The sequence below is a fragment of the Anolis sagrei genome, chromosome 1 (genome assembly GCF_037176765.1).
Source record: "Anolis sagrei isolate rAnoSag1 chromosome 1, rAnoSag1.mat, whole genome shotgun sequence".
Classification (NCBI taxonomy): domain Eukaryota; kingdom Metazoa; phylum Chordata; class Lepidosauria; order Squamata; family Dactyloidae; genus Anolis; species Anolis sagrei.
In genome coordinates this window covers 7175774-7199254 of record NC_090021.1, presented here as the reverse complement: position 1 = coordinate 7199254, position 23481 = coordinate 7175774, and the positions used below count along the sequence as shown (strand labels likewise).

At 44.3% G+C, this 23481-nt stretch overlaps 1 protein-coding gene across 7 annotated transcripts in view; it reads right to left on the bottom strand.

The window, feature by feature from the left end:
• LOC132761633 (nuclear receptor coactivator 1) overlaps positions 1–23481 on the bottom strand; it is a 450982-nt gene that overhangs the window by 145554 nt on the left and 281947 nt on the right. Inside the window, exon 1 of one of the 7 annotated variants that reach the window (XM_067462625.1) lies at positions 16519–16624. The exons of the other annotated variants lie outside the window; for them this stretch is intronic. The gene's annotated coding sequence lies outside the window, so the exon portion shown is untranslated. Of the gene's footprint in view, positions 1–16518; positions 16625–23481 lie in introns of those variants that run through there. 7 annotated transcript variants of the gene reach the window in all.

Here is a 23481-nt window from a genome sequence, read left to right as displayed (position 1 = left end):
AATTGCCACAAAGCCCTAGGATTTGCCATTGGGGAAGGGCATCCTAAATATTTCTTTTCTCTAGGATAAACATCCCCAGCTCCCAATTATTTATTATTAAATGAATATTTACTTTATTTTAGCCCTGGTTTTCTCTCTTCCTAATGCCATGATCCCTTAATACAGTTCCTCATGTTGTGGTGACCCCCAACCATAACATTATTGTTGTTGCTACTTCATAACTGTAACTTTGTTATGAATCATAATGTAAATATCTGATATGCAAGATATATTTTCATTCACTGGACTAAATACCCGATACACTCAAATTTGAATACTGGTAGGGCTGGAGGGGGCATTGATTTTATCATTTGGGAGGTGTAGTTGCTGGGATTTGTAATTCCCCTGCAATCAAAGAACATTCTGAACTCCACTAATGATGGAATTGAACCAAACTTGACACACAGAATTCCCATGATGAACAGGAAATACTGGAAGCATTTGGTGGGCACAGATCTTGAGTTTTGGAGTTGTAGTTCACCTACATCCAGAGAGCACTATGGACTCAAGTAATGATGGATCTGGACCAAACTTGGACCAGTATGTCCAAATGTGAACACTGGTGGAGTTTGGGGGAAATAGATCTTGACATTTGGGAGTTGTAGCTGCTGGGATTTATAATTCCCCTACAATCAAAGAACATTCTGAACTCCACCAATGATGGAATTGAACCAAACTTGGCACACAGAACTACCATGACCAACAGGAAATACTGGAAGGGTTTGGTGGGCACTGACCTTGAATTTTGGAGCTGTAGTTCACCTACATCCAGAGAGCACTATGGACTCAAGTAATGATGGACCCAAATGACAGAAAGTCTGGAGACTAAGGGTCCCGTTATCCCAGTGTTTCTCTTTGATTGTAGGTGAACTACAACTCCAAAACTCAAGGTCAACTCCTAAACTATTGATGGATCTGGACCAAACTTGGCAGGAATACTCAATATGTCCAAATGTGAACACTGGTGGAGTTTGTGGAAAACAGACCTTGACATTTGGGAGTTGTAGTTGCTGGATTTCTAGTTGGCACACAGAATTCCCATGACCAACAGAAAATACTGAAAGCGTTTGGTGGGCATTACCCTTGAGCTTGGGTCTGTACAGATATTCCAAACTTGGAAGACCCTGAAGAGACTCAGAAGTGGAGTGGGCAGATCAACAAACAACCTGGCAAAATGACACTACCTAAAAGAATCCTCCACCTTGTGCGACTGTGGAGCAGAACAGAACTCCACATCTGTATGCTTGTCCGCAATGTCCTGCCTCATGCACAGAGGAAGCATTGTTTGAGGCTATATAGACAATGCGGTTGCTGTTGCCTGTTTTTGGTCAAAAGATATTTAGCCGCCCGTGCTCTTTCTATTTTTATCAGTTTTATACTAGGAGCCCCCGGTGGCGCAGTGGGTTAAACCCCTGTGCCGGCACGACTGAAGACCGACAGGTCGTAGGTTTGAATCTGGGGGAGAGGTGGATGAGCTCCCTCTATCAGCTCCAGCTCCTCATGCAGGGACATGAGAGAAGCCTCCCACAAGGATGATAAAAACATCAAATCATCTGGGCGTCCCCTGGGCAACATCCTTGCAGACGGCCAATTCTCTCACACCAGAAGCAACTTGCAGTTTCTCAAGTCGCTCCTGACACAACAAAAAAAAAAGTTTTATACTAATTTATGCAATGTTTTTGATACAAAATAAAACAAAACAGATGTTCCAGCTTGTCGATCAAGAGCATTATGCTCTACTGATAGCAGCTAAGGGGATTTTGTGATTAAGAGCATCTCAACTGCTCCTGTGTGCAAGCTTGCTCCTTAATTACAGGTTTCTTATAATTTATTAAGAAAGAAGAAAATAATATTTTGTAGTTTAAGAAAAAATAAAGTAATTTTTTCTGCTCCTTCATCAAGATCGGAAAAGTGAAACTGGTTGGAATAATGAAAAAGGCAACTCTAGAGTCAAATAAGGGCACCCATCGCTTGGCCAAGGCCTGTGTTGAATGGGATTTACTGGGTAGTAAACACTACAGAAGGAGCTTGACGGCAAGGAAGGACAGTCAAGAGAGGCAGGACCGCTGGCTCTAATTCTAGCTAATTACGAAAAGAGATGCCTCAGCAGTACTTCAGATCTCTAGCGTGGAGGCACACAAAGGCTTTCGGCGGATCCTAAATGCCTCCTCTTTATGTTACAAGAGCATCTTATTCCATGCTGCTCATTACAAAGTCATTGGAAATTCAAATCTTCCTCTTGGTAGCAGCTGTTTCCCTTCTGCAAGCCAAAGGGTTTCATTACTACAGAGGCGTGCTTCTGGAAATGACATGACACTTTTTATACGCTGTATATATAGAGATCTATAAGCAAGGAAATGGTGTTAAAAACCTTGGTTGTTAACAGAAAACACTTCCCACCTGGCTGCTGTTCCGCTTGCAAAGCCAAACATATTAATTGTCTGCATTACTTTTCTTTACCAAGACTGGCTGCTCTCTGGTGAAGAGAGCCCACCACTTTTCCAAATGCAGGACTCTTTCTCTCCCCAAAGGGCTTCACGAGGATCAAGCACCAACTCATGCTAAAAAAGGGCTTCTCAACCTTCCTAAAGCCACAACCCCTTAATACAGTTACTCATGTTGTGGAGACCCCCAACCATACCATTAATTTCGTTGCTACTTCAGAACTGTAATTTTGCTACTGTTATGAATCGTTATGTAAATATCTGATATGCAGGATGTATTTTCATTCACTGGACCAAATTTGGCACAAATACCCGATACGCCCACATTTGAATACTGATGGAGTTGGGGGGTGGGGATGATTTTGTCAATTGGGAGTTGTAGTTCAGGATTCTGAATTCCACCAACGATGGAATTGAACCAAACTTGGCACCCAGAACTCACATGACCAACAGAATCATAGAATCAAAGAGTTGGAAGAGACCTCATGGGCCATCCAGTCCAACCCCATTCTGCCAAGAAGCAGGAATACTGCATTCAAAGCACCTCTGACAGATGGCCATCCAGCCTCTGTTTAAAAGCTTCCAAAGAAGGAGCCTCCACCACATTCTGGGGCAGAGAGTTCCACTGCTGAACGGCTCTCACAGTCAGGAAGTTCTTCCTAATGTTCAGATGGAATCTCCTCTCTTGTAGTTTGAAGCCATTGTTCCGTGTCCTAGTCTCCAAGGAAGCAGAAAACAAGCTTGCTCCCTCCTCCCTGTGGCTTCCTCTCACATATGTATACATGGCTATCATATCTCCTCTCAGCCTTCTCTTCTTCAGGCTAAACATGCCCAGTTCCCTAAGCCGCTCCTCATAGGGCTTGTTCTCCAGACCCTTGATCATTTTAGTTGCCCTCCTCTGGACACATTCCAGCTTGTCAATATCTCTCTTGAATTGTGGTGTCCAGAATTGGACACAACATTCCAGGTGTGGTCTAACCAAACCGGAATAGGGCATGCATTACTTCCCTAGAACTAGACACTAGGCTCCTATGGATGCAGGCCAAAATCCCATTGGCTTTTTTTTGCCGCCACATCACATTGTTGGCTCATGTTTAACTTGTTGTCCACGAGGACTCCAAGATCTTTTTATAAAAAAGTGGAAGGGTTTGGTGGGCACTGACCTTGAGCTTTGGAGTTGTAGTTCACCTACATCCAGAGAGCATTGTGGATTCAAACAATGATAGATCTGGACCAAACTTGGCAGAAATAGTCAGTATGCCCAAATGTGAACACTGGTTTAGTTTGGGGAAAATAGACCTTGACATTTGGGAGTTGTAGTTGCTGGGATTTATAGTTCACCTACAATCAAAGTGCTCCACCAACAATAGAATTGGGCCAAACTTCCTATACAGAATCCTCACAATCAACAGAAAATACTGTGTTTTGTGATGGTATTTGGTGACCCCTCTGACACCCTCTCGCGACCCACCAGGGGTCACAACCCCCAGGTTGTGAAACACTGTGCTAACAGGTCTTGTCCATATGGGAGGTGGCTTTGGGATCATGACCAACAGGTCCATGCCTCCTGCTACCAGGGTCAGATCAAGCTGCGATGCATTTGACAATGCTCTCCTCCTTTCACAGGCCTAGAAAGGGACACTGTCTAGACCAGGGGTTCTCAAACTAAGGCCCAGGAGCTGGATACGGTCTTCCAAGGTCATTTACCCTGCCCTCGCTCAGGGTCAACCTAAGTCTGAAATGACTTGAAGGCACACAACAACAACAACAACAACAACAACAACAATAATCCTATCTCATCAGCCAAAAGCAGGCCCACACTTTCCATTGAAATACTAATAAGTTTATATTTGTATTGTTTTTAAGTGTTTTTTGCACTACAAATAAAATACGTGCAGTGTGCATAGGAATTCATTCATTTTGTCAAATTATAATCCGGCCCTCCAACAGTTTGAAGAACTGTGACCTGGCCCTCTGTTTAAAAAGTTTGAGGACCCCTGCTCTAGACATTCTCAGAAGCATGCAGTGTTAAAATGACTAGAACTGTGCAAGAATGCCCTGAAGTCTCTGGACAACGTGGAGTTTTGCATACAGGAGAATGTGTGGTTGTAGAGTCAGTCCCCGAGTTACAAACATCTAACTCATAGTTAAGAACAGGACCGAGAAAACAGAAAGTGAGAGAAATCCACCCCTTAGAAGGGAAATCCACTCTTGGAAGAGTTATTATCTTGGGGAAAAGGTGTCTCTACTGACACTTTCTCACCAATCCTTGTTTCCACAACAAGGCATTTTTTTCAAAATCCAATTATCACAGGGAGAGAAAGGGAGAAGAAATTTTCCAAAAAGGAGCACAGACAGCAACACAAGCTCCACGTTGGTGTTAGTGCCCCAGTGGACATCTATGGCTGAGCAGGTATCAAACGCAGATCCAAAGTCCCATGAAAAAAGAAAACCAGACTTCTGCCTGTTGCTATTCCCACAATCCCTGAGCTGACATGATTCTGCCTCTCCCGGATTAAGAGGAAAGGTCCTCAGCAGAGCAATGGCAACAGTGACGTTTCTCCTGGAAAGGGCACTGCAGCTAAGGCAAGCTGCTATGGAACATGAATAGCTGCAATGTATGTGCATGCCATGAATTGCGCACATCAAAATAATGTCTTTGTTACCCAGGGAACAGGCAACTCGCTTGTTGTCGCTTTGGAACACAGGTTAAGTTTTCCTAATCTATAATACTTGAGACCAGTAGTATTTACGATTTTCAGATCTTAAAAAATCGTAGATTACCTGTATTCACACATATGTACATAATGAGATACCCTGGTGATAGAATTCAAGTCTCAACACGAAATTTGTTCACGTTTGATATAGCCTGATAGTAACTGTATACACAATATTTACAGGGAGCAGTCAACCCTCCTGTTCAAGGAGCTCCACTGGTTGCCATTCATTTTCCGGACCCAATTCAAGGTGCAGGTTCTTACCTACAAATCCCTGCACGGTTTGGGACCCGCCTAACTACGTGACCGCATTTCTGTATACGAACCCACACAATCTCTTCGATCATCTGGAGAGGCCCTGCTCTCGATCCCACCTGCATCGCAGGCACGATTGCTGGGGACGACAGAGGGGGCCTTTTCGGTGGTGGCCCCTCGACTCTGGAACTCACTCCCTAAGGACATCACAGGATGTCTTAAACCTACACCTGTTGATAAACTCTACAAGCTAGCTGGCATTGTCCCCCTTGGTGTGCAACAGGAAGTTGTTGCTAACTGGGAGAGAAATAAGGTTGAACACTATGAAAACCACCCACTGCATGGCTATCAGTCTCCTCCCAGTAGACTCAAATCAAGGAAAAGCTTCATGAGAACCACCACTCCTCTCAGTGTTCCTCCAGCAACAGCAAGACTATCCCTCTGGGCAGTTAAACCAGGAAATCCCAATTGGATGGCCCCCATGAGGGTCTTCTTCCAGGGACAAACCAAGAATGGCCAATTTGGAAGTTCCTGAGCAGACTCAGAAGTGGAGAGGGCAGATCAAAAGACAACCTGGCAAAATGGCACAACCAAAAATAATCCTCCACCTTGTGCAACTGTGGAGAAGAACAGACAACTCCACATCTGGGTTGCTATAAGTGTTTCGGGCTATATGGCCATGTTCCAGAAGCATTCTCTCCTGACGTTTCACCTGCATCTATGGCAGGCATCCTCAGAAGTTGTGAGATCTCACAACCTCTGAGGATGCCTGCCATAGATGTGAGCGAAACGTCAAGAGAGAATGCTTCTGGAACATGGCCATACAGCCTGAAAAACTTATAGCAACCCAATGATTCCAGCCATGAAAGCCTTTGACAGCTCCACATCTGTATGCTTGTCCGCAATGTCCTGCGTCATGTAGAGTAGGAGAATTGTTGGAGGCTACAGAAAATGTGGTTGCTACATCTCACAACCTCTGAAGATGCTTGCCATAGATGCAGGCGAAACGTCAGGAGAGAATGCCTCTAGAACATGGCCATATAGCCCGAAAAAACCTACAACAACCCAGTGATTCAAGCCATGAAAGCCTTCGACAATGCAATGTGGTTGCTGTTGCCTGTTTTGGTCAAAAGATATTTAGCTGCTTGTGCTCTTTCTGTTTTTAAAAGTTTTATTTTGTTAAAAATAACCAGCCTGGACACAGCATATTATTTGAGAAGACAGAAATGCTGGACCACACCAACAACCACCATGTCAGACTACAGAGAGAAGCCATTGAAATCCACAAGCATGTGGACAATTTCAACAGAAAGGAAGAAACCATGAAAATGAACAAAATCTGGCTACTAGTATTAAAAAACTCTAAAATTACAACAGCAAAAGAGCAGAGAGGAAACAACCAGGCACACCTTAACACCTCTCAACAAAAGATTTTCCCAGGCTCAGCCAGGCCTTCAAATGCTAATGAAGGTGATCAGCTGAAACATTCACACCTAGCTCCAGCAGAGAAGAGCTCTTTGCCCACCCCGGCCATTCCACAGATATATAAACCCATTGTCCTAATTCCAACAGACCTCACTACCTCTGAGGATGCTTGCCATAGATGCAGGCGAAACATCAGGAGAAATGCCTCTAGAACATGGCCCTATAGCCCGAAAAAACCCACAAGAACCTAGTGATTCCAGCCATGAAAGCCTTCGACAATACAGTTTTATTTTGTGCTTTCGATGCAAAATAAATAAATAAATAAATGAATACACCGAACCACCTGAAAGTCAAGATGTTTCTAGATTTTGGAATATTTGGGATTTTGGAATTTCGGATTAAGGATACTCAACTTGTAATACTTAAAAAAAGACCAAGCCAGGGTGGGATGCCTTAAACAGAGAGGGAGAAACAACAGCTCACATGCAAGAAACTTCTCCCATGTAGCCAAACACAGGCTTTTCACTAACGTATTGCCAAACTAGAAGTGCCTCTTTTGAAGGGGCCCTTTATGGCCCCCTTCTGAATTGCTGTCCTTTGACTTGAACTTTGTTGGTCAAACAAACTTGCCATTCAAGCCGAGCAAGATCAGAATTGCAAGGCAATTTATGGGGTAATCTCTGCTCCAGTTTAAGAGGCCTTTGGAGGCAAGGCAAGGGGAGGATCCCAGCTGGTTGTCTCGTGTTAAACGACACACAGAAGTTGTTGAAAGCTCACATGACCTTGGATCTTGGCCAAGAAGGCAAAACCTCGAAGGCCTGCTCTCACAACACCCTGCAGAAACCGTCCTTTGCCTTTTCCAGGTGGGATTGCCTTGCCTCCAAATGCATCAGACCCCAAGGCACACTGCTTCCCAGCCTCCCTCCATCCCTCCGCCTTTTGCGATGTGCCCCAGGCCAGCATCTGCTGCTCTCCTTGAATCGTTCCGGTTGTTTTCAGCAAGGACCAAAGCAAGCATAAAAAGCAGTCAGAATTATTTTATACTTCTCTTCCCCTGAAGACTAGAACACGTGCCTTTAAAAATGCTGGGACGATGATAACCTGGTAGCAAGGTTAGGAGAAATGAAGGCGCTAGTTGAGACCTGGATGTTGTATAAGCCTGTGTTGTGATTTTCTTGTTGTATGGGTTGTTGTAGGTTTTTTCGGGCTATATGGCCATGGTCTACAGCAGTGTTTCTCAACCTGGGGGTCGGGACCCCTGAGGGGGTTGCGAGGAGGTGTCAGAGGGGTCACCAAAGACCATCAGAAAACACAGCATTTTGTAATAGTCATGGGGATTCCATGTGGGAAGTTTGAGACAATTCTATCATTGGTGGAGTTCAGAATGTTCTTTGATCGTAATGAACTATAAATCCCAGCAACTACAACTCCCAAATGTTAAGATCTATTTTCCCCAGATTCCACCAGTGTTCACATTTGGGCATATTGAGTATTCATGCCAGGTTTGGTCCAGATCCACCATTGCATGAGTCTACAGTGCTCTCTGGATATAGGTGAACTACAACTCCCAAACTCAATGTCAATGCCCATCAAACCCTTCCAGTGTTTTCCATTGGTCATGGGAGCCAAGTTTGGTTCAAATCCATTGCTGGTGGAGTTCAGAATGCTCTTTGATTATAAGTGAACAATAAATCCCAGCAACTACAACTCCCAAATTACAAAATCAATCCTCCCCCAACTCCACTAGCATTCACGTTTGGGAGTATTGGGTATTTGTGCCCAGTTTGGTCCAGTGAATGAAAATACACCCTGCATATCAGATGTTTACATTATGATTTATAACAGTAGTAAAATGACTGTTATGAAGTAGCAACAAAACAATATTATGTTTGGGGGTCACCACAACATGAGGGACTGTATTAAGGGGTCACGGTATTAGGAAGGTTGAGAACCACTGGTCTACAGGCATTCTCTCCTGACATTTCGCCTGCATCTATGACAAGCATCCTCAGAGGTAGTGAGGTCTGTTGGAACTAGGCAAAAGGGTTTATATATCTGTGGAATGACCAGGGTGAGACAAAGGACTCTTGTCTGCTGGAGCTAGGTGTGAGTGGAGCTAGGTTGGAAGAGCCTCCAAGGACCATCCGGTGTGACTCCTTTCTGCCAGGCAAGAGACACAAAAGACGCAAAGACCATCCAGCCTCTGGGTTGTTGTAGGTTTTTCGGGCTCCATGGCCATGTTCTAGAAGCATTCTCCCCTGGCGTTTCGCTTGAATCTGTGACAGGCATCCTCAGAGGTTTTGAGGTCTATTAGAAACTAGGAAAATTGGGTTTATACATCTGTAGAAGGTCCAGGGTAGGAGAAAGTACTCTTGTCTGTTGGAGCTAGGTGTGAACGTCAGGAGAGAATGCTTCTAGAACATGGCTATACAGCCCAGAAACCCTACAACAACCCAGTGATTCTGGCTATGAAAGCCTTTGACAATTCATCCAGCCTCTGTTTAAAGACCTCCAGGGAAAGAGGCCTCAACATCTTCTGAGGTGTCTTATTCCACTGTTGAACAACTCTTACTGCCAGGAAAATCCTGCAAATCCCTTGGGAAGACAAGCAGACGCATATCAGTGTGCTGGAAGAAGCAAAGACCACCAGTATTGAAGCGATGGTCCTCCGCCATCAACTCCGCTGGACCAGCCACATTGTCCGGATGCCCAACCACCATCTCCCAAAGCAGTTGCTCTACTCCGAACTCATGAACAGAAAACAAAATGTTGGTGGACAGGAAAAGAGATTTAAAGATGGGATCAAAGCCAACCTTAAGAACTCTGGCATAGACACTGAGAACTGGGAAGCCCTGGCCCTTGAGCACTCCAGCTGGAGGTCAGCTGTGACCAGCAGTACTGCAGAATTTGAAGAGGCACAAATGGAGGGCGAAAGAGAGAAACATGCCAAGAGGAAGGCGCATCAAGCCAACCCGACTGGGACTGCCTTCCACCTGGAAACCAATGCCCTCACTGGGGGAGAACATGCAGGTCAAGAATAGGGCTCCACAGTCACCTACATACCCACCGCCAGTACATCGAACTTGGAAGACAATCTTACTCGGACAGCGAGGGATTGCCTAAGTAAGTAAGTAAGTAAGTAAAGTAAGTAAGTACTGCCAGGAAGTTCTTTCTAAAGTTTAGATGGAATCTCTCTTCTTGCAATTTGAACCCCTTCCTCCCTGATTAGTCTCCAGAGCGGCAGAAAACAACTCTGCCCCTTCCGCAATGTGAAACCCTTTCAAATATTTAAACCTGGCTCTCATGTCCTCCCTCAACCTTCACTTCTCCAAGCTGAATGTCTCCAGCTCCCAAACCCACTCCTCCTAGGGCTTGGCTTCCAGACCCTTTACTATATTGGTTTACCAATCTCTGGCCATGTTAATATCAGCGAAACAGGGCATCACTTCTCTAACTTTTGTCTCCTCTTCAATGCTCCAACTTGTACAATGAGTAAACCCTTAGAAATCCATATAACAATCTCCCTACAGACAAACATACCATAAATCAGCAATACAGTCAAGCCTGTACATCATTCGAAATCATCTGCCTGTTTCATAACATGAACATGGGGGCCAATTCACTTGAAACTACATCGTTCCCTCTTATCTATTGTCCAAAAACACTGAAATTATGAGAATGATGTGTTGAGTGGAAATGTACTGCCCAGGTATCAACTCTTGCTAAAAAATCAGCCTGATGCTTTAGAGTGGGGCTTGTGAGATGGTTTCTCTCTGGAACCAGGCACTCTGTGTCTTCTTGTTTGGCAGAAGGGGGTTGGACTGGATGACCCTTGGGGTTGCTTCTAACATTATGATTCTATGTCTTTTAGGACAACAGCAGCAACAACAACATCTATCTTGCCTTCTCCAAAGAACAGGATGCATAAGTAAAAACATACACAACTTTATTGTTAACATGTCATAAAACTAACTACAGGATTAAACCCATTTTAAGCAAATCTGTTAAAAAACCCAGAAGGTAAAGGTATATCAAATGGTTGTTGTTCATTCGTTCAGTCGTCTCCGACTCTTCGTGACCTCATGGATCAGACCACGCCAGAGCTCCCTGTCAGCTGTCACCACCCCCAGCTCCTTCAAGGTCAGTCCAGTCACTTCAAGGATGCCATCCATCCATCTTGCCCTTGGTCGGCCCCTCTTCCTTTTACTTTCCACTTTCCCCAGCATAATTGTCTTCTCTAGGCTTTCCTGTCTCCTCATGATGTGGCCAAAGGACTTCAACTTTGTCTCTAGTATCCTTCCCTCCAGTGAGCAGTCGGGCTTTATTTCCTGGAGGATGGACTGGTTGGATCTTCTCGCAGTCCAAGGCACTCTCAGAACTTTCCTCCAACACCACAGCTCAAAAGCATCTCTCTTCCTTCGCTCAGCCTTCCCTAAGGTCCAGCTCTCACATCCGTAGGTGACTACAGGGAATACCGTGGCTTTGACTAGGCAATGGATCTTGGTTGCTATGGTATGTTTGTCTGTAGGGAGATTGTTATATGGATTTCTAAGGGTTTACTCATTGTACAAGTTGGAGCTACTCTTTACTATTTTATTGAGATTGGACATTGCTCTCCTCCCAAGAAGGAAGCGTCTTCTGATTTCCTGGCCACAGTCTGCATCTACATTCATCTTTGCACCTACAAATACAAAGTCTTGTCACGGCCTCCACATTTTCTCCCTCTATTTTCCAGTTGTCAATCACTCTTGTTGCCATAATCTTGGGTTTTTTTATGTTTATCAAATGGAACATCACTAAAAACCCTTGGCTCACCAACCTGGTCCTTCCGTAGGCAGGAAGTTCCAAAGCCTGGGAGCAGCCACCAAGAACGCCTTCTCCTGGGAGCATGGTTTTATTCACAATGGGCTTTTGGGTACATTCATTTTCAAATCGAAGGATCCCTATCTGAAAGGTTCCTGCACAATACAAAGTGCGGCTCCTTCACCATGAATAATCCAAGAATAACTCCCACAGTTCTGTTTTCCTAATCTCCAATCCTGCCCATCCTGCTCAACTTTTCAAGTCCCATCTGCTACCAACTCTCTTTGTTTGTTTGTTTGTTTATTTATTGCAGGGGTCCGCAAACTTTATAAACAGAGGGCCAGGTCGCAGTCCCTCAAACTGTTGGAGGGCCAGATTATAATTTGAAAAAAGCATGAAGGAATTCCCATGCACATTGCACATGTCTTATTTGGAGTGCAAAAAAACCCACTTTAAAACAATACAATAATTAAAATAAAGAACAATTTTAACAAATATAAACTTATTAGTATCTCAATGGAAAGTGTGGGACTGGTTTTGGCTGATGAGATAGGATTGTTGTTGTCGTTATTTGCTTTCAAGTCGTTAGGTGGACCCTGAGCGAGGGCCAGGTAAATGACCTTGGAGGGCTGTATCTGGCCCTTGGGCCTTAGTTTGAAGACCTCTGACTTATTGTGTCAGGAGCAAAGTGAGAAACTGCAAGTTGCTTTTGGTGTGAGACATTTGGCTGTCTGCAAGGACGTTACCCGGGGGATGCCCGGATATTTTGATGCTTTATTATCCTTGTGGGAGGCTTCTTTCATGTCCCCGCAATGGGAAACTGGAGCTGATAGAGGGAGCTCATCTGCGCTCTCCCTGGGTTCAAACCTGCAACCTGTCAGTCTTTCCGTCCTGCCAGTGCAAGGGTTTAACCTTTAACTCTGTTTATTTGTAGTAGGAAATCCCAAGATAACTTCACCCACTGTCCATGGATCTTTGGAGGGCTTAATTCTTTCTTATTAGGCTGCATCAAGAGGCAACCTGCCCATTTTGACCTTGTATATTTTCATTATCACCATACTGGGTTTTTTTTTTTTAAAGCTCTATTAGAACAGACTCAATTGGAATTCAGGCCACACATGAACCATCACACATGGTAAGATGAGTCTACTTCCCTACTGGTGTTTGCTGGGTCTTTGCCTCAGTTAACAACAAAACGTGGATTCCCACACTCTCAAGTTTCCTTGGGAGTCTTAAGTACAGACTGGATGGCTGCACAGATGTTTACGGAGTTCTCCCATTCAACACACCAGAATGCCAAGAGGAAGAAAATTAAAATTTGTTCTAGAGGTTTAGAACCTCAGATCTGCCAAACGATTTCACAGCCACATCCTGGGAAGTTTGGGAGGGGAGCCTCCTGAATGGCGGGCAAAGGCAGGACCCCTTTCCTGGCTGACTCTGCCGCTCCCGCCTGTCTTGTCCACTTTACTCATAGCTGCCCTACTTTTGGATTCTCCTCTTGCATACTATTGGTTTCCATCTCTTAGCTCTGCATAGAGACAGTTGTACCAATTGACAGTTGTTATGGCTAGTGAGGAGCATGACCTAAACATTGGTCTTCCTCATGCCTTCCCTCAAGCTTGTATGCTACTATTTCTCTTCCTTGCTCTGCATGGCCTAAGTATTGTTTCCCTCTACTTCCGCAGCCCCTGAAACACTCCTGCAACCCCCAAAGCCCTCCCAATCCACACATTTTCACCCTTTTTATCAATCTATTTATTTATTTATTATTCGAACTTATATGCCGCCACTCCCCTGGGGCTCGGAGCAGCTTACAAGAACAGGCTAAAATCAAACACAATTTAAAAACAATTTAAAAACAGCAATATCAAACATTAAAAGCCTGTCGAAACAGGTATGTCTTACATGCCCTGTGGAAAGCTGATAAGTCCCTGCGGAAAGCTGATAAGGCATGGATTTCAGGAGGCAGAGTGTTCCAGAGTGATGGTGCCACTACTGTAAAGGCTCTGCGTCTGGTTGCTGTTAGACGCAAGGTCTTGACACTGGGAATTTCCAACGAATCTTGATCCTCAGAATGGAGGGATCTCTGGGTTGGTAGGGGGTGAGGCGGTCCCTCAGGTACATCGGCCCCAGACCATGCAAGGCCTTAAAGGTGAGTACCATCCCTTTGAAAGTGATCCGGTGCTCAATTGGTAACCAATGCAGCTGTAGTAAGATTGGTGTTATGTGGCACCTCATTGGAATACCCGTAAGAAGCCGAGCAGCTGCATTCTGTACCAACTTGAGCTTCCGGATCACCGACAGAGGAAGGCCAATGTGGAGGGCGTTACAGTAGTCCAGTCTTGAGATGACCGTAGCCTGGATCACCGTAGCTAGGTCATCCCTGGACAGGGAGGGGGCCAGCCGTCTAGCCTGCCGCAGATGAAAAAAGGCGGTTCTGCTCACGGTGGAGACCTGGGCCTCCATCATCAGCAGAGGGTCCAAAAGGACTCCCAGACTCTTGACCAATGATGACGGGCATAGCGCCTTGCCATCCAGGGCAGGCAGCTGGATATGCCCACTGCCCGGTTGACCCAGCCATAGGATCTCCGTCTTTGTTGGATTCACCCTCAACCTGCTGGCACAATTTTGTCCCCTAAATTGTACTGACAGTCAACAATGATACAATATCACTAATACAACATGTTACCCCTTTCACACCAAACAAACCCACCCCTTCTATCCCTCCTCAATTCATCATACACTTTAAAAATACAGCATTGTCCAGTCTCAACACTTGTATGTTTCAACACTGTCCACTGCATTTTATTATAATTTTATGGATCTAGTTGTTAATCCATAATTTCACTTGATCGCTTGGTGGTTTAAAGTTGTCATTGTTTTGACACAAGTGATGTCTATGACCTGTCAAGTAAGTCTTATTTTATTTCTCCTTTTGCTGGTCTTATCTTGTAAGTTGACTTTTCTGATAAAGATTTATCCCTTATTTCCCATATCCCATATTTTGTTCTCTACTGATATATTTTCTGGTAAACTCCACTGATTTCTGGGCCAGTTTTTAACCTGAAAACTGGCCCAACTAACTAAAATCCAGCCACAAATGAGATGGTTTCCTGTGGCCCATTCCAAAGATCCAAATAAAAGAAATCCCAACAATGGCAGCCAGACGTGACACAACATCTCCTCCAGCACAGCAAAATGCAAAGGGGCCAAAATGGGCCATCACCACTTTCACAGTGACTCCTCCCAAGCCCTATATAACCTGACCTTATTAATGGTTGCAATGTATATGGCTTAGTGGGCCATGATTTATGTGTCTTTCTGCAGTTTTGAGTCTCTCCTAAGAAAGAAAAGTGGCATATAAATAATAATAGTATTTGTGCAATTATATATTATTACATAATATACTATTATATAATTAGTATTTATAATAAATACTATTATTATTTATATGCCACTTATATGAGCCTCCGGTGGCGCAGTGGGGTAAACCACTGAGCTGCTGAACTTGTGCCTGAAAGGTCTCAGGTTCGAATCCGGGGACCTGGGTGAGCTCCCATTGTTAGCCCCAGCTTCTGGCATCCTAGTAGTTTGAAAACATGAAAATGTGAGTAGATCAATAGGTACCGCTCTGGCGGAAGGTAATGGCACTCCATGCAGTAATGCCAGCCACATGACCGCAGAGGTGTCTACGGACAACGCTGGCTCTTCAGCTTATTTATTTACTATAATACTTGTATACTGCCTTTCTCAGTCTATTGGCTTAGAAATGGAGATGAGCACCAACCCCCAGAGTCGGACCCGGCTGGACTTAATGTCAGGGGAAAACTTTTACCTTTAGCTATATTATATTATATTATATATTATAATATAATGCACATATACTATTATTATAATGATTGCAGTTGATCACGGAATGGCCTTAGACTTTGATTTCTGGATGGTGTGTTTTAACCTAGAGTGTATTTTAATTATGTTATTGTGTTAGTAATTTTAATCTAAATCATTTTGTGTATTTGTATGTTTTCAGGCACTGTGTAGGTGCCATTTGTAATCCGCCTTGAGTCCCACTTGGAGTAGAGAAAAGGCGGGATATAAATATGGTAAGGTAAAGGTAAAGATTGTCCCCTGACATTAAGTCCAGTCATGTCTGACTCTGGGGTGTGGTGCTCATCTCCATTTCTAAGCCGAAGAGCCGGCGTTGTCCATAGATACCTCCAAGGTCATGTGGCCGGCATGACTGCATGGAGCGCCGTTACCTTACTGTTGGAGCGGTACCTATTGATCTACTCACATTTGCATGTTTTCGAACTTTTAGGTTGGCAGAACCTAGGGCTGACAGCGGAATCGAACCTGTGATCTTTCAGTCAATAAGCTCAGCAGCTCAGTGCTTTAACCCACTGCGCCACCGGGGGTTCCTAAATAAGGTAAACAAACAAATAAATAGTAATAGTAAAATTATTAATAATAATGTCAATATTAGCAGACAGAAAAATGTCTAAGCCAAGGGTGCAAATCATGCGTTCCTCCAAAAGTTGTGAGAATGCAGCTCCCAAAAGCTGTAAACAAGTAATGAACAACGGGTGTTGTAGTTCAGCAAAAGCTGTAATTACCAACCTTGGTCTGTGGCTTGTTGCAATTATGCCAATGCTTACAAAACAGGGCACATGTTCAAGATGACTGCTCGGGATGGCAGCTCCTACAATCTCGACTGCATGCCAGCAAGTAAGAGGTCAGTATGAGGACCATAACTACAGTAAAAGCAGCCCCTCCCTCCCCAAAGTCACGCCCATTGCAGAAAAATCAGAGTCCAAAAAAAAAGACGAGGAATTCACCTGGGAAATCACAGAAAACAGAACTTCATTGTCGACCGAAAACCTGCCCGACTTCATGCAAAAAGCCGTGGCAACCATGACGCCCCAAAGTCCTCGCATGTCCTACCGGCCAGCTGGAAAAGTGATGAAGCCCTGCCTGCGAAATAAGAATAATTGAATTCACACTTGCTTCTCGCCTGTTAAGAACTGGAGGTAACTATGGCAACGGCTGGCAAGCTTCAACATTTCCCCCTGGGACTACTTTATAGATCTGGTGTTGCATAATCAAAGCAGTTATTAAATTCTGATAGGAACATCAGAGCTAAATAGTTGGCTCCCCTCCCTCTCCACTTCCCTTCCTCCACACCCCCAAATGCAGCTATTGGGAAACATGGAGAGGGTTTTAAAACTTTCTGCTGGTTCCCACCCATGAGGCACATCCTGGCATCGGGATTTGGGGTGTCAATTCAGTAAAGGAAACACGCAGGTCAATGCAAGGCTGCGAGTGCCGAAGCAATGCACGGTCCCTACTGCTGGAAGGAGAAGCCTACACAAAGAGGACCATTCAGTGCTGGAGTCAAAAGCAAAGAAGGACGGGAGTGGGAATGGTAAGAAGCGAAGTGAAATTGGTGATCCATTCACAAATTATAGTTCTCTTGTATTGTGAAAGGCCCCTTAGATCGGCGTTTCTCAACCTGGGGGGTCGAGACACCTTGGGGGGTAATGAGAGGGTGTCAAGGTCTATTTTCCCAAACTCTAGTAGTGTTTGGACATGTTGAGTAGCCATGCTGAGTTTGGTCCAGATCCATCATTGTTTGAGTCCACAGTGAGCTCTGGATGTAGGTGAACTACAACTCCAAAACTCAAGGTCAATGCCCAACAAACCCTTCCAGTATTTTCTGTTGGTCATGGGAGTTCTGTGTGCCAAGTTTGGTTCAATTCCATCGTTGGTGGAGTTCAGAATGCTCTTGGATTGTAGTTGAACTATAAATCCCAGCAGCTACAACTCCCAAATGTCAAGGCCTATTTTCCCCAAACTCCACCAGTGTTCACATTTGGGCATATTGAGTATCCATGCCGAGTTTGGTCCAGATCCATCCTTGTTTGAGTCCACAGTGAGCTCTGGATGTAGGTGAACTACAACTCCAATATTCAAGGTTAATGCCCACCAAACCCTTCCAGTATTTTCTGTTAGTCATGAGAGTTCTGTGTGTCAAGTTTGGTTCAATTCCATCTTTGGTGGAGCTCAGAATGCTCTTTGATTGTAGGTGAACTATAAATCCCAGCAGATACAACTCCCAAATGTCAAGGTCTATTTTCTCCAAACTCTACCAGTGTTCAATATTGGCCATATTGAGTATTCAAGCCAAGTTTGGTCCAGATCTATCATTGTTTGAGTCCACAGTGCTCTCTGGATATAGGTGAACTAAAACACCAAAACTCAAGGTCAATGCCTACAAAACCCTTCCTGTATTTTCTGTTGGTCATGGGAGTTCTGTGTGCCAAGTTTGGTTCAATTCCATCGTTGGTGGAGTTCAGAATGCTCTTTGATTGTAGGTGAACTATAAATCCCTGCAACTAAAACTCTCAAATGACAAAATCAATTCCCCCCAATCTCACTACTATTGAAATTTGGGCTTTATTTTGTAGTGCCTGATTATTTAGGACAGTTCTGATTGATAATATCTGAGGAGACTCAGCTGTCTAGGGGTCATGGTGGTCCAAATTTGCCAGATCATTTCAATTTTCGTAATTTGTGCCAAATTTGGTCCAGTGAATGAAAATACATCCTGTATATCACATATTTACATTACGATTCGTAAGAGTAGCAAAATTACAGTAGCAACGAATATAATTTTATGGTTAGGGGGTCACCACAACATGAGGAACTGTATTAAGGGGGTGCAGCATTAGGAAGGTTGGGAAACACTGCCTTGTTGTTGTTCATTCGTTCAGTCATCTCCGACTCTTTGTGACCTCATGGACCAGCCCACGCCAGAGCTCCCTGTCGGCCGTCACCACCCCCAGCTCCTTCAAGGTCAGTCCAGTCACTTCAAGGATGCCATCCATCCATCTTGCCCTTGGTCGGCCCCTCTTCCTTTTGCCTTCCACTTTCCCCAGCATGATTGTTTTCTCTAGGCTTTGCTGTCTCCTCATGATGTGGCCAAAGGACTTCAACTTTGTCTCTAGTATCCTTCCCTCCAGTGAGCAGTTGGGCTTTATTTCCTGGAGGATGGACTGGTTGGATCTTCTCGCAGTCTAAGGCACTCTCAGAACTTTCCTCCAACACCACCAACACCTCCAACACTGCCTTAGAACATGGCAAATGCAAACTGGAGGGCTACAAAAAGAAGGTGTGTACAATCACAGAACTACACAGTCAGGAGGTGGCTCAAGTGCCAGCTAGTCCAACCCTAACATGCAACCATTTTCCATCTGAACTCTATTGTTAGTTCTGGTTAGAATGGATTAGATGAGCTGATTAGATTAGCCCATACATTGACTCACTATTCCAAAACCGATTCAGTGGGTCTACTCTAGTTAGTAGGGTCAGGCTCACCTGTGAAGCTGGTTGAAAAATGTAGCATACTTGGAACAAACAATATTTTCATTGGGCTGTTTGTATGGCAAGAATGCTTGGGTTCCTCCTGAATCTCCTCCACTGGAAAGATACAGGGGAGAATCACCTGCACACATATTTACTGGCAGTGGCAGGTGAATGTTTTTTCTTTTTCTTAGGGTCCAGCTATAATAATAATAATAATAATGATTATAATAATAATAATCTTTATTTATTCTACATTTTAGAATTAATGAAGTCTAATGCCACTTTTTGAAGTACTTTGGCCACATCATGAGGAGACAGCAAAGCCTAGAGAAGACAATTATGCTGGGGAAAGTGGAAGGTAAAAGGAATAGGGGCCGACCAAGAGCAAGATGGATGGATGGCATCCTTGAAGTGACTGGACTGACCTTGAAGGAGCTGGGGGTGGTGACGGCTGACAGGGAGCTCTGCCATGGGCTGGTCCATGAGGTCACAAAGAGTCGGAGACGACTGAACGAATGAACAACAACAACAACAATGCCACTTTAACTGCCAACGACAAACACCTATCCTGAGATTTGTAGTTTGGTGAGGCACCAGAACTCTTTGGTAGAGAAGGTTTACAACACTGCGGATTCCATAGCATTGGGCCATGGCAGTTAAAGTGCATCAATTTGCATTCATTCTATGTATCCGAAGAAAGATATTCACCTGCCACTGCCAAGTGAAGGATAATCAAAGTACCGCCCTACAACTTTCAGTATTAGTGGCTCTGGCAAGGACTGCTGGGATGTGCAGTCCAACATCAACATCCAGAGGCCCATAATAGGCTATTACTTTCTCGTAGTTTGTGGTCTCTGTATTTCAAGCACTCATTTGGAGGCTCTGTGCACTAACTTTGTTCCAGGGAATTCAGATCCCATCATTTCAAAGCTGAATTGAGTGTTATGATTGATCATCATTCCATCATTCAGGCACTGTGACAGCTCAGGTGGGTGGCTGAAAGGCATCATCTGTACTTGGGCTGCAGGGAGAGAGTGAGTTTTCTTCAGCTCCAGCAGTTAGGCAGCCCAAGAGAGTTTCAGGGGCGGAACTGAGAGTTCTTAACTTGCGGCAATTATTCCCATTCCATATACATCTAGCTTTAAAAGAGGGGGCAGAGAACAAATACTCCCACAGAAGCCTACAGATTAGCGTTGAATGCAGGTACTCAGGAAGGTAAGAGCTCGCGCAAATGGAATGGCAACGAAGCTGAGCAAGTTTCACCTGTCACTTTATTCAGTGATGAGCAAGACTGAAACTATTCCAAAAGTATGGGCATGTAAATGGGGAGAGAGTTTTTCTACGAGATCAGATCCAAAAGAAAGCCTTTGTGGAGCATATCTAGCTGTGGTTTCACATCTGACCCAAAGAGACTCATAATCAACAAGACAAAATGCCCCAGAGTGTGGTGGAGGCTCCTTCTTTGGAGGCTTTTAAACAGAGGCTGGATGGCCATCTGTCGGGAGTGCTTTGAATGCAATTTTCCTGCTTCTTGGCAGGGGGTTGGACTGGATTGCCCATGAGGTCTCTTCCAACGCAAGGATTCTATTATTCTATGAAACCTGATCTCTGACTTGAAGCTAAAATGACTAAACAGAGGCTGCCAATACTTTGGATGCATCATGGGTTACATGACTCATTAGAAAGGTAATAAAGATGAGGAAGAAGGCATGACAAATGGATTCATTCAATCAAGGATGTCCTGAGCTTGCACAACTTGAGCAAGATGACTAATAACAGAGGACCCCAGGGAGGTTTCTCATTCAGAGGATCACGATACGTTGAAGTCAACTTCATGGCGCACCCCAACAATCATAACAACATGACATGGAGGTACCTGCACCAGACCTCTCTAGACACCAAAATGGCTAAACTGAGGCTATTATATAATATAATATTATATTATATTTTATCAGAAGATGACATGACTCATTGGATAAGACCACTGGAGAATCTACACTGTCTAGCCGGTATTGCACCACCTGACATCTGCCGGGAAGTAGCAGCCAATAGTGAAAGGACCAAGGCAGAGACATCTCCAGCTCATCCCTTGTTTGGGTATCAGCCAGCACGTCAACGACTTAAATCAAGACATCGTTTTCTAAGATCTACAGAGACACTCGCTGGAACACCTCAGCAAGCGAGAGTCCAAAAGTGGCAGGCTCAAACCCAGAACCTCAACCAATGGCTGATACCAAATGAGAGACTCCCCCCTGGGCACACAGAAGACTGGGCAACTTGGAAGGTGCTGAACAGACTGTGCTCTGGCACCACGAGATGCAGAGCCAACCTTCAGAAATGGGGCTACAAAGTGGAATCCACGACATGCAAGTGTGGAGAAGAGCAAACCACTGACCACCTGCTTCAATGCAACCTGAGCCCTGCCACATGCATAATAGAGGGCCTCCTTACGGCAACACCAGAGGCACTCCAAGTGGCCAGATACTGGTCAAAGGACATTTAACCAACTACCAAGCTTGCAAATTTTGTGTTTGGTCTGTTTGTTTTGTTCTGTTAGAAATGTAATACAATTGTCTGGTTGCCCCTGACGTGATAAATATAAATAAATTGGATAAGGCAATAATGGTTGGTAAAGATGGAGGCAAAAAGGAGAAGACAAAAAGGGCAATAGAAATGGACTGACTCCATCAAGAAGCCATGGCTGCCCTGAATTTGCAAGATCTGAATATGTCTGTTAGAAAGAGCGGTGCAGTGGGTTAAACCGATGTGCCGGCAAGACTGAAGACCAACAGGTCGCAGGTTCGAATCCAAGGAGAGCGTAGGTGAGTTCCCTCTATTAACTCCATTGACAGCAAGAAGCACCAACAGATTGAAGACATTCTGTGCTGAGACTGGAGGAACAACCCAAGTGTTTGAATGAGGTCAGGAGAATCCAAATTTAAGGTCCTCATTTAGGCACAGAATTCCTCCGGTGACTCTCTAGGCTCGATCTACCTTGAGAGTTATGCCAATGATCAGATGGAGAGGAAAAGAACCTAATGTGCCACTATGAAGTACAAATGCAATTGAGGAAAATATTAAAAACGGCTTCTGTGATTCATGAACATTGCATGCATGCAACAGGCACAGTAGCCATTGGTTGATTCATAAAAGCCCGACACCCTGGACAGCGCTTAGTTAATTGGGTAATTGTCTGATAATACTTTTTCAGTATTACAGCACAATATAATCGCCGTTCACAGTAATTTAACAGAGACTATAGCAGATTATAAATTAACTGCAAGGGGGGAAAAAGGGAATTATCAGCCGGAAATGCCATACATCAGCTAGCTTTTAAGAGCTACACTAATAATGTTCATGACACTGATTTAGCTTATAGGCTTTGTTTGGCATACTCTCAAAATGCTGTTGGACTGAAACTCCCAGGTAGATCACCAAAACTGGGTCTCGTACTCCAAAAACATCCAGATGAAAAACATTCTGCCAATTTCTGCCCTGATAGATGGCAAGTTTTTGGGAAACTGCTCTGACGGCTTTTTACAAAGAGAGTGCACTGAGCTCCTGGAGTCCTTTGGGAATGTTTCGGGGGGTGAGCCAATTTCCAGAAAACTATTCAGGAATAGTATTACTATCTCAATACACACACACACCTTATCCTTATTGTAATGAGTCCCCGGTGGTGCAGTGGGTTAAACTGATGTGCCGGAAGGACTGAAGACCAACAGGTCGCAGGTTCGAATCCAAGGAGAGCGTAGGTGAGTTCCCTCTATTAACTCCAGCTCTCTATGCGGGGACATGAGAGAAGCCTCCCACAAGGATGGTAAAACATCAAAACATCTGGGCGTCCCCTGGGCAACGTCCTTGCAGACGGCCAATTCTCTCACACCAGAAGCGACTTGCAGTTTCTCAAGTTGCTCCTGACACGACAAAAGAAAATCCTTATTGTGGGAGGACAACCCAAGATGGCAAACAATATACAACATAAAGAAAATACTCAAAACGAATTATGTGCAGCAGATATAAATAAAAGGAGAAGTAGGGGGAAAAACCGCAGGAATTAGAAGCACGCACAAACACATAAACTTCCAATCACAAAATGAGAAAACAGAAGTCCGACGTGACAATTTGGGGACCCTGAAGAGAAATGTTTGTATTTACCAAATCACAGCGACCTGGCTGTTCAGGCATGTTAACCAAAGGAAATTCTTGGAGAAGAATCTTCCAATTCCAAGAAGATCACCAAACCTGATGGAACGCCCCACATAGTTCAAAGTGCTTCATAAGTTTAAAGGAGTGTTTCTGGTGTGCTCACAAGTCATGGTATGGGGAGAAGTAAGTACGATTGTTTTTCCTGAGGTAAACCTATCTGGAAAAGTAAGCAAATACGTCTTCTGAAGCCAGCATGGTATAGTGGTTTGAGGATTAGACTATGACTC